Source organism: Papaver somniferum, chromosome 10 (assembly GCF_003573695.1).
Source record: "Papaver somniferum cultivar HN1 chromosome 10, ASM357369v1, whole genome shotgun sequence".
In the NCBI taxonomy this organism is placed as follows: domain Eukaryota; kingdom Viridiplantae; phylum Streptophyta; class Magnoliopsida; order Ranunculales; family Papaveraceae; genus Papaver; species Papaver somniferum.
In genome coordinates this window covers 15913154-15923000 of record NC_039367.1, presented here as the reverse complement: position 1 = coordinate 15923000, position 9847 = coordinate 15913154, and the positions used below count along the sequence as shown (strand labels likewise).

General features: G+C 38.2%; 1 long non-coding RNA gene across 1 annotated transcript; it reads right to left on the bottom strand.

Annotated features, from left to right (window-relative positions):
* Nucleotides 1–2954: 2954 nt before the first annotated feature.
* Nucleotides 2955–3553, bottom strand: LOC113317714. Its single transcript, XR_003343892.1, has 2 exons — nt 3522–3553; nt 2955–3405 (listed from the first exon to the last, which is right to left on the bottom strand). It is a non-coding gene; the product is annotated as an uncharacterized LOC113317714 (long non-coding RNA).
* Nucleotides 3554–9847: the final 6294 nt, after the last annotated feature.

Genomic DNA, 9847 nt, shown 5'->3' with positions numbered 1-9847 from the left:
CCCAAACAAACCCTAAGCTATCTTCCCATCGACCAACTCCATCTTCTTCCCCCTCTTCTTCACTGCAACAGCCTCTCCATCGCCTGCTCCACCACTGCCCCGCTCAACCACCACCATCTCCTCTCAAATAAACCAAACACCATAACCCATCTCCACTACCATCATTACCACCAATCTAGCCACCTAATTTCCCATTTTTATACATGTTTTTCTTCCAAAACCCTAACGTGTGAAAATTGGTAAATTAGGTTGAGTTAGATGGACAATTGGACGTAGCTAGAGCATCAGGAGAAGAATTGGAGGCATGGGTCGACATCTACCAGTGTCATCAGTGATTAGGTAAATTTTAATAGAAATTTTTATAAGAACCCTAATTCCATAAATTGGGGATTTTTGGGGAAATTGATTGTACGTCTAATTAGAAGCATGGGTCACGTATTAGGGTTGTTATCAGTGTGTTAGGTGAGTGAATTTTGGAATTTTGGGCAAACCCTAATTTCACCGATTTGGGGGATTTTTGGGATTTTGCTTATATGTATAAATAGATGCTGTGGGATGTTTGTATTGCATGCCTGGATTAGCCAGAGCACCACCAAGAGGCCTGGAATATCCAGGACCTCAATTGTTAATGTTGTTTCAATTTCAGTTCAAGTTCAGTTCAATGTTTTAAACAATTTCAATTCCATTGTCATTTAATTTCATTATGTTCTAACTCCATTTGCTAGGGGTTAGATGATACTCTTGAATTGTAAGCTAGGATAGTCCTTGTTCATGTCACTGTTCTTGTAGTGCTGAAACTAAGTAGGATTGATAATTGGCTAGTTGAGTGAATGCACCTGTGATCGGCTGTGCTGTAAGAAGACAACTGATTCTAGGGGTGTAAGAGTGAGAGTAGCTAAGGATTCAGTCCATTTGAAGGACTGTGCTTAATTGAAGTAGGGAAGTTAGTAAACTTAGTGATCAAATGCACCTGTGATTGAGTGTGCTGTAAGAAGACACTCAATGCTAGGGGTGAACTAGAGAACTTAGGGGATTAACCTTACACTAATGCGGATTGCTAGATAACTGGTTGAGCAAACAAGCCTGTGATCAGCTGTACTGTGAGAAGACAGTTGATGCTAGGGGTAAGTTAGTAAGATTAGTTAAAACATCCATAATCTTCCCTGAGATGAAACAAGAACATGATTTGATTAGGATCTGCCTTAGTTTAGGATCAAGATGTGGATTCAAAAGCCATACCATGTTCCTGTTTACTTGCTTTACATGCTACTGTTTTTCAGTTCTGTCACTGCCCTTGGCTAACAGCCTTGGTTTGTTTGTCTTTGTTTCACTGTTTCTTATTCACTACCACTGATTTTTCTGGTTAACTGTCACTTGCTTCATCACTTCAATTCACACCCAAGTCTCTGTGGTTCGACCCTGCCTTGCACACTCACTACAACATACCATGTGCACTTGCAGGTATCAGTTTGTGACTCTTTTAGAGAGCCACCAAGTTTTTGGCGCCGCTGCCGGGGACTTGGCATTGTGTGGTTGCTGTTTTTCCTTGCTTTCTTTTGCAGCTATTCCCGTGCATATCTTGCATTTAGTATAATCATTTAGTGTAAGCATTTATCTCATCATAACTTGCATTCATTACTGCATATTCATCTTCGCATTGCATACTCATTGCATCTTGCTGTCGTGATTGCATATCATATTTGCATATTAGTCATCTTTACATTCTTGCAGTCAATCTTGCGTTACAGTTCTTGTTCACTGCCTTTATTTGCTGTCCTTGACATTTTTGTTGAGTGACCAGGTACTGTGACCTTGCTGTGAGGCTGAGAACAAACCTCTGGTGCTGTTGTGCTGCTGTGAAGCCCAAATGGTGCTGCTGCTGTTACCTGTGGTGCTGCAGCAGAGCTGCTGTTGCTGAAGTTGTTGCCCCTGCTGTTGTTGCTGTGACCTTGCCACAAACTGACCTGGTGAAAGTTAATAACTTAATATATTGTACACGGGTTAACAGTCCGGGCACGGGTTAACCCGTTTTCTCACAAGCCACCATTTCTCTAACCCTAACCCGGCTTGTTTATAACCCAGCCAAGCCGGGTTAGGGTTTTCACGGGCCGGGTACGGGTTTATCCGCGGGTTTCGGCTTGTTTTCCAGCTCTAGTTATGGTGTTTGAATTTGAAGAACTGAAAAGAGGAGAATGTTGCGGATGTGGTGTGAGTTGATGTGAAGCTTGGGGTGCTACTAATGGGTTGTGCAGGCATGAGGTGTTGCAGGTTATAGAATTGAAGGTGTTGGTGTTGGTGATTATCATAGGCGTGAGTCTGAGTTTGAGCACAGAACACAACTGGAAAGAGTTCTTGCTGCGATTGAAGTCGTGAATCTCGTGATGGATTGAGATGAAAATGAAGAGATTAGATGGTTGTTAGGTGTTACAGGCCTGAAAATGAAGAGATTAGATGGCTGTTAGGTGTTACAGCCTTACAGGGAAGGAGTTGAAAGGCCTGGAAATGATTTAATGAATTTTTGATGGGTATTGTATTGAGGTCTAATTTTTGTAATTTGTGTTTGATAATTGTAATTTGTCATAAATTAAGTTGATTAATTTTTTATTTTATTTTTAATTAAACAAGCCGGGTAACCCGTGAACCCGCAAGCTTTACCTGTTACGGGCGCGGGTAGAAAAAATGACCACCCGTGAAGAATATGAACCCGCGGGTTTTGGCCCGTGGTAACCCGTACTCGTGTAACCCGTAACAAGCCAGCCCCGGCCCGCCCGTTTGCCATCTCTAACCATAACAGATCAATAGCTGCAACACAATTCAAATATGACAAAAATCAAGAGCAATTTTACTTCGATCTAATTCTTTTACAAATTCATACAAACATAAATGAATTTCAAAATTTAAAATCCAAAACAGTTAATTAAGCAAAAGTAGTAATCAAAAATCTCAAAAACATGCAAAACAAACCCACATCAATCATTCTCACAAAAAACAAAAATCAAAATTTCAATCAAGAATTCTCATTTTCAGCACATATTAACAAAACCCAGACACCAAAACATCATGCCAAATCAATATACAGAGCGTATGATTTTAGTAAACCCTAACAAACCAAAATTTAGCAGCTTCAGGTGAGTATCAATTCGAACAAACCCATTGATCCATACCATCTCAAATCCATCTTCTTTTGATTATAACCAAGAATTGAATAACACCACCACTAAATCGAACCAAATAAACCCATCTCAACTTCGATTACGGTCACTAGATCTATATCCTATGAATCACTGAATCAATCGCAGCTCTTCTTCAGCAACAGACGAGAAAGAACAAAAGAAATCTTCTCTTCTCATCAATTAATTCGATCAACAACACCCACTTCTCTCTCGTATTCAGAAACATCTTCATCTGCTCGACAAACATATCTTCTTCAAATTAGCAAAACAAAACCCTGACCGTAGAAACCTTTATAAAGAAAGATACAAAAAAAAACATCTTAAAAAGTAATAGAAAATTGGGTATACCAGCTTTTGAAGGAAACTTAGCAGCAGCAGCAACAGCCGGAGAAATGATGGAGGTGGTGAGGAGGCGCAGCCGCAGTAGAAGAAAGTGGGGAGAAAAAAGAAAAGAAAGACGAAGAAGAAATGAAAAGATATCCATCTGCTAGGGTTTTTGGTGTTTTTATATTTTAAATGTAGGGATATGATTAACCCTAGATAATCCAACGGTGAAAGTTAATAACTTAATATATTGTACACGGGTTAACAGGTTTACCCGCGGGTTTACAGTCCCGGCACGGGTTAACCCGTTTTCTCACAAGCCACCATTTCTCTAACCCTAACCCGGCTTGTTTATAACCCATCCAAGCCGGGTTAGGGTTTTCACGGGCCGGGTACGGGTTTATCCGCGGGTTTCGGCTTGTTTTCCAGCTCTAATGTAAACATAAGGATTCTTAGTCTAGATATTTAGGCACCCTGATTCTAGCACAATTCACATGTGATAAGAAACTTGCACGCGCACGGTCTACCAATACATGTATAGCCTCGATCTTCAAGGTGTTTGATAGGAAGTTAGATTGCCAATCACTTTAGAATACTGAATGAGACTTGACTAGCTTGTTCTTTGGTTGGCTGGGATAGAAGTTGGAGGATACGTTAAGAAAAGCAACCATAGAATTTGACCGGATGCATTCGATAAGGGCCACCTCTTGCTAAGAGTCATGTAATTATGTTTTTCTTTTTGTTCATGTATCAAAAGTGTCACTATGTTGTAAAGATCAAAGTTATTTCTTACAAAAAAAAAAAAATCAAGTATTTATTCCATGTTTTGTCATGTTAAAGACAATAGTTCTCTCTTGTTCCAAAAATAAAAGAGAGTAATCAATGTAAATAAGAGTCATGTAAAGAGTCATATTTTTCTAGTAAATAGTCTTGTAATAATCAAGGAGGGTGCAGCCATCGATGTATAACGCGGGTAAACTAAAATGTCACCAACTCAGTGGGTGAACATTCACAATTCTCGTAAAGCTGGACAGCTAGCTTGGCTTAGAATTCGGTTCTTAGCCTAAAAACTATCTCTTGGTGATTAGTAGTCATAACTTCAGGTCATTCTAGAAACATGTGTAGATACACTTTACACTCTTATCACGTGTCTTTAGTTGTTATCAGTGCTAGGATTGTGCCTTTGATAGCTAGATTGACATCTCCATTTTGCTGTGAGCTTCTACTGTCTTGCACATGTCACATTTCATGGAATATGAGCTTATATTTTGGCCTAAAACGTTCTTTGTAGGTACGTTCTAAGCAAACCTTCACGAGACTTCACTCGTCCACTAGGGACACTCAGTGGTTTAAAAGGCTTAGTGCATACGCTAAATGCATTCGAGAGACCAGCGACAGTGGTATAGTTAGGATTTCCTTAGTTTTGTTTTACTTGAGGACAAGTAAAATTCAGGTTTGGGGGTATTTGATGAGTGCTAAAAAGTGCATATTTATATATATTTTTCTTGGCATTTAACTCATCTTTTGTGCTCTAATTCTCCATTTTAACCCATATTCTGTATTTTCATTGTTTTCAAGAATAAATATTTTTATTAATTAATTTTGCATTCTTAGGTACCAAATAAAGTTTGGATGAATAGCGCAGCGGAAAAGAGCAGAAAAGTAGTGAAAATCCGGGAGGAATTACGCAAGGAAGCCGCGAAGAATGTTGTGCACAAGATCAAAAGGCTAGAAATGGGCTTGAAGAGGAAGAATTGTTCTTAAAGAAGATATGGGCTTGGCATACCCAAGGCCCAAAACCCTCACCCAAATCCATTTCCTATATCCATACCCGTTTCCCTTTCTAGCCGTCAGATTGGATCATCTCAGCATCCTACGGTCGCAGCATCGTCAGTACATCAAAGTCTGAAGATCCTGTCTAACACTACAGCACCTAACTCCATCTTGCGCCGTTAGTTTCGTTGTTTTTTTTGCATCCAACGGTCGTTCGTAATCTGTCTCCATTTGGCAGTTAGATCCGTCTCAGAAGATATCATCCCACGGCTCGTCTTTGTGAAACATCAAAAATCCTTATCCTCGCTCAACACCCTAGCACCTAGGTCTTTTACACCCAAACAAACCCTAAGCTATCTTCCCATCGACCAACTCCATCTTCTTCCCCCTCTTCTTCACTGCAACAGCCTCTCCATCGCCTGCTCCACCACTGCCCCGCTCAACCACCACCTCAACCACCACCATCTCCTCTCAAATAAACCAAACACCATAACCCATCTCCACTACCATCATTACCACCAATCTAGCCACCTAATTTCCCATTTTTATACACGTTTTTCTTCCAAAACCCTAACGTGTGAAAATTGGTAAATTAGGTTGAGTTAGATGGACAATTGGACGTAGCTAGAGCATCAGGAGAAGAATTGGAGGCATGGGTCGATATCTACCAGTGTCATCAGTGATTAGGTAAATTTTAATAGAAATTTTTATAAGAACCCTAATTCCATAAATTGGGGAATTTTGGGGAAATTGATTGTACGTCTAATTAGAAGCATGGGTCACGTATTAGGGTTGTTATCAGTGTGTTAGGTGAGTGAATTTTGGATTTTTGGGCAAACCCTAATTTCACCGATTTGGGGGATTTTTGGGATTTTGCTTATATGTATAAATAGATGCTGTGGGATGTTTGTATTGCATGCCTGGATTAGCCAGAGCACCACCAAGAGGCCTGGAATAGCCAGGACCTCAATTGTTAATGTTGTTTCAATTTCAGTTCAAGTTCAGTTCAATGTTTTAAACAATTTCAATTCCATTGTCATTTAATTTCATTATGTTCTAACTCCATTTGCTAGGGGTTAGATGATACTCTTGAATTGTAAGCTAGGATAGTCCTTGTTCATGTCACTATTCTTGTAGTGCTGAAACTAAGTAGGATTGATAATTGGCTAGTTGAGTGAATGCACCTGTGATAAGCTGTGCTGTAAGAAGACAACTGATTCTTGGGGTGTAAGAGTGAGAGTAGCTAAGGATTCAGTCCATTTGAAGGACTGTGCTTAATTGAAGTAGGGAAGTTAGTAAACTTAGTGATCAAATGCACCTGTGATTGAGTGTGCTGTAAGAAGACACTCAATGCTAGGGGTGAACTAGAGAACTTAGGGGATTAACCTTCCACTAATGCGGATTGCTAGATAACTGGTTGAGCAAACAAGCCTGTGATCAGCTGTACTGTGAGAAGACAGTTGATGCTAGGGGTAAGTTAGTAAGATTAGTTAAATCATCCATAATATTCCCTGAGATGAAACAAGAACATGATTTGATTAGGATCTGCCTTAGTTTAGGATCAAGATGTGGATTCAAAAGCCCTACCATGTTCTTGTTTACTTGCTTTACATGCTACTGTTTTTCAGTTCTGTCACTGCCCTTGGCTAACAGCCTTGGTTTGTTTGTCTTTGTTTCACTGTTTCTTATTCACTACCACTGATTTTTCTTGTTAACTGTCACTTGCTTCATCACTTCAATTCACACCCAAGTCTCTGTGGTTCGACCCTGCCTTGCACACTCACTACAACAGACCATGTGCACTTGCAGGTATCAGTTTGTGACTCTTTTAGAGAGCCACCAGTTATACAGTTGTTACACCATTTCTCGTCAAAGCAATTTTCAAGATGATTGAAACATATCATGACTTTCGTCACATGGTAAACATAAACTTGATCGAAGCGAAAAGCTTACCAACACATACTTCGAGATATAGATAGGTGAGATATACTCGGCTCGAAATACCAAATTGTGTAATCCAAGTCTATCTATATAGCATACGACTTCTTGTCTCAAAAGAGTAGGAGATAGAGTAGATAGACTTTTGAGTGATAGATAAGTTCAAGTCTTCACATACCTTTTTGTTGAGAAGTTCCACCGGTTCCTTGAGTAGTTCTTCTACTTGTATGATGAATCGCCATGAAGTCCTTGAGCTCAACTACACTTTCTATCCTAGTCCGAGACTTGGCTATAATAGACTAGAAATCAAGACTTGTAGTTTTGATCACTAACATTGACAAACATGCATGAGATAACAACGCATGCGAGTTCCACCGAGCAATGCTCTAACAATCTCCCCCTTTGTAAATTTTAGTGACAAAACTATCAATACATATGGAATATAAAAAAGATAAAGAAACTTTAGTAGCTCCTATTCCACATGTCTAATCTTCAACATTCCTCGAAATCTTCGTCACTTCCAAGTATTTCAATGATCCCAAAGGTTGTAAGTTTAGCATCACGTTGTTGAAGATCCGTAGCTATAACAATGAGAAAACATAGTTATCGATCATTGTTATACAATGTCATAGTATTATTACACAGCGTCAAAGTTCAATTGTATCACAACTTCAACAATAATACTATGGTGATATGTATCACTCCCTCTTAGTCAATACTCCATCTCACATGGAAACCACTCCCCCTTACATAATGATCCGAAAAACATATATATTTGTAGTATGAACTACATATTAATTCTCCCCCTTTTTGTCAATAAAATTGGCAAAGGTACAAAAACGGGATGATAATGAAATTTCCGAGAGAGACATTTCATGGAAAAAGAAAAAAAATACATACCAACTAATTTAGATGCAATCATAAAGCCGAAGCTAAATGCATTCATCAAGGAGTTTAAAGATACAAGATAACCCCTCTAATATTCCACAGCCACACTCCCCTCAATATATTACCATTAAATACAAGTTCAAAGGAACGATCCCCCATTTGATGTCATTCCCGAAAGAACAACAAGAGCGACCTTAATTTCAAAAGAAAAGAAGGATTTTATTGGACACCAAAAACCATGAGATTTATTTACTATATCCAAAAACTCAATCAAATTAATCACAAGTAAACCCATGATAAATTCAATCGGAATACGCAATCAAATTAAAAACAAGAGGTGATCAATTCAATTGATTATGTTCAACATAAGAGAACTTATGGAGACACGAAAATACTCAACTCGACTAATTACAAGAGAGTCCATAATTAATCTAATTAGAAATACACAACCAAACTAATGACAAAAGTAATCAATTTGTTTTGCTCGACATAAGAAAACTTACGGAGAAATAACTAAATAACCAAACAATATGATTAATTTAGTTCAATATGCTCGACATAACATATCTCACGGAACACCAACTAAGCTAATAAAACAACTTGGTTGTATAGTGCTCAACATAAGATGCATTACGGAGCCTCACAGTAATACATAAAAATATGGATCAGGGATGATCAATACTGCGGAATACACAAGGATTCATTCTATCTTCAATCAGTATTTGCATAACGACAATTGATAGACATAGATTTTAACCTATCTTCCATCAAATGTTTGACAATATAGGCTTAACTTTTGTATTTTTCAAAAGTCTATTCTTTCTTTTACCAGTACGTGAATACCAATCACAGACGACTTTACTTTTGACAGAATATGGGACCTTCCAATTCACGGACGCAAACATACATATCCCATAAAACATTGCAATATATAGAATCATAAAGATTAATACTGCAATAATCATCCTTCGAACAAAGTTTTTTAGAATATAAACCCAATAAATCCTAAAAAACAAGAAGATGAAAATAATAGCTATGTGTAGTCACAATCATTGTTATTCAAGCACTAGTTATTCTTTCAACTAAACCAAAAAGAAGACATACTAGGCAACTAAACCTCTATGAATCATTTCACTTACTTTGAATATTCTTCTCATATTCCCTGTATTCATCAAGCTCATCTTCGATTAGATCAATCCTAGATTCAAGAATATCCGTCTTTTCTTCAAGTCTTTTGGAAGAGGCTTCGAGTTCACTTTTCAGGGCACATACTTGTTCCAAGACAAGATTCATGGTTAACGAGAGCTTATCAAACTGTGAGACAGAAGAATTCTCAACAAAAGAGGACATACGCTTGTCATAACACATCTCATCGTCAGAAGAATCAAAAAGAATCTTCTTAGAGGGAAACAGAACAATCCATACATCACTTTCTTTGCTTGAAAGACTAGAGGAGGACATGATAGAGAAGATAAATGAAATGATCATCCAGAAGAGGAGAAACTTCATTTTAAAGGAATGAAGATGAAGATGAAGAATTTTCCAAAAATGACCTTTTACCAAACCCTAACAGAATTTGATTATCTCCAGAAAAAGTCTTCTAAAGAGTCAGAAACCGTACATGAACAATAACGGTACAAGAGGAGAATAAACAAAAACCGAATTAACAGACACATTCCAACACAACCCTCTCTAAAATCATGATTCTTGCCTAAGAGGGATAGATGAAAGAATCATGAACAACAAGATTA